The sequence below is a fragment of the Octopus bimaculoides genome, chromosome 1 (assembly GCF_001194135.2).
Source record: "Octopus bimaculoides isolate UCB-OBI-ISO-001 chromosome 1, ASM119413v2, whole genome shotgun sequence".
Taxonomy (NCBI): Eukaryota; Metazoa; Mollusca; class Cephalopoda; order Octopoda; family Octopodidae; genus Octopus; species Octopus bimaculoides.
In genome coordinates, this window is record NC_068981.1 from 151,582,711 (window position 1) to 151,585,075 (window position 2,365).

At 33.0% G+C, this 2,365-nt stretch overlaps 1 long non-coding RNA gene across 1 annotated transcript in view; it reads right to left on the reverse strand.

Annotated features, from left to right (window-relative positions):
• LOC106871886 (uncharacterized) overlaps nucleotides 1-2,365 on the reverse strand; it is a 19,015-nt gene that overhangs the window by 15,671 nt on the left and 979 nt on the right. The gene's annotated exons all lie outside the window — the stretch shown is intronic.

Here is a 2,365-nt window from a genome sequence, read left to right on the forward strand (position 1 = left end):
TCGTATCACTACGGGAAATTACTCTGAAAGAAATCTTTGCAAAAAGGTGAGTAGATTGATTACATTATGTTATCGCAGTTTCGTGAGATTTGGCTGTTATTTCTAGCATGTGCATAGCCTGCTTGAAGGCCTGAGGGTATATATTCTGTTTTTTCTTTCTGTTGAAAGATTGAAATTTTATAAACAAATTTTTTTCAGAATCGTAATCGTATTTTTCTACGTATTTTCACAAAAAAGTGAAAAATAGGAGGGGAGGGGGGTAATTGAAATTTTGAAAATGTGATTTTTGGAAATTCATTTTTCAGAATTGGATCCTCCATAAGCAAAAACGTGAGATTCCGTAAAAAAAAAATCAATATATATCAATTTTACCGGAAGTTATGACGGAAAAATCGGGTCTTGTGAATTTTCCGAAAGTCCCCTCCCCGTCACCCAGGGTCGTCAGCGCGTATTTTTTTTCTTCCATATTCGTTTTCTACATACTTGTTAACACTTACCAGAATGTTTTATTTATTTATTTATTTATTTATTTATTTTGTTCCCGTGTGAAGATCTTTATATTGACCCCGGTTCCTCGTAGGTACGAAATAAACGTGGCTGCAGTTGTTTAGCCGCAGATAAATTGTGATCGAACAAATCTTAGATGAAATGCCTAACTATCATAATCACCTCGTTGTTCTGCATATCAGGGAAAACTTTATCTAAAATATATCTTTAGACTGTACTGGATGCTTTGAGAAAGATTTGACTACCATTTTCATTAGGCCGAGCCACTGTCCGTGTACGAATTGCCTTCTTGTACACCACAAACATACAAAAGATTATTATTAAGCAGAAATGCAACAGGCAAACCAGACGATGCTTTTGTGTCAGTAAAGATAGTTAGATAGACAGGCAAATAGATAGATAGATAGATAGATAGATAGACAGATAGATAGATGCAGTTATATTTATATACATTTCACTATAATAAGACGTTATTAATTTTTAATTAACATAATTAAAGAACATAATTAATTAAAGAACATGAATAGCATAACTTTGGAACACTGAAAACGTCTCACGAGAATATATATATAGTATCAAAGATTTGTGGGCGAAAATGCAAAGATAAAGCAAAGCGATTGTTTAAATATCTGTAGAAAATTCTAAACTAATTTTATACTACCCTTTTTTCTCTTATATCATGATATGGAACATAATATCATGATATGGAACATAATAACATGATATGGAACATAATAACATGATATGGAACGTAATAACAAGATAGGGAACATAGTAACATCGAAAACTAATCAGTAATATGGTTAGTCCATATTACTCCGTAAGGGAAATGGGGCCGGTTTAACGGTTTCTTCCGCATATGTATTCAGCCTTGGATGAGACGTCGGTCCGTCGCAGCAACGTGAAATGAAGTGTTTTGCTCAAGAACACAATGCATCATCCGATCCAGGAATGGAAACCACAATCTTATTATCATGAGTTCAACCCCCTAACTACTAAGCCATGCGTTCCACATTCAGTAATATGGGAACAGTTTATTTTTACAAGAATATATTTACATATCATTCGTTATTGTTCTCTCACCGACAGCGTTTGTGTTAAAAGCGTGCTTGTATAAGTAATATGCCAATATTTAGAAACATGTCTTGATTTTTAAACATGATATTCATGGAACCATAGTGCGGACGGAAAATCCTGAGACTAATTCGAAGACAATGTGCTATACTTGAGATTTCTAACTTGAGATTTCACTTAGTAAAATACAAATTGAATACTTGGTTGAGAAAAGTACAGCAATTAGAGAATCAAATGACGGATCTGATTACATAATAGCATCTTTCATAAATATAAATACACCTATTAATATAGTACCATAAAAGCAGCTGATTCACAGAATCACTAGAGCACAGGACTAAGTACTTTGCTATATTTATCTATGGCTCTTCCCCTTCTGAGTTCAAATACTGTGGAATTCGGCTTTCTTTTTTCATCATACCTTGGGTGATAAAACAAAGGTACTTCATCACTTTAATATTTTCCAAAGCAATGTTTGTGAATCTCTGTCGATGTAAGAAATCAAGAACGTAGTATTTAACCTTTTCAATCGAAATTAAACATTAAAAAAAATATATCATTAAGAAATATACGTCAGCAGGTTATGGTTCCAAATATACGCTTATTAACAACTTAGCTTAAGCATTTAATAGATTTTCTTATCGCATCCAAGATGTAATGGTTCACTGAGTTGATATTATATACAACATTAAGATAGCAGATAATGCTAACATATTGCAAGATATAAATATTCTGAACTATAATGTGTGTGAGTACACAAACACACACACACACACACACACAC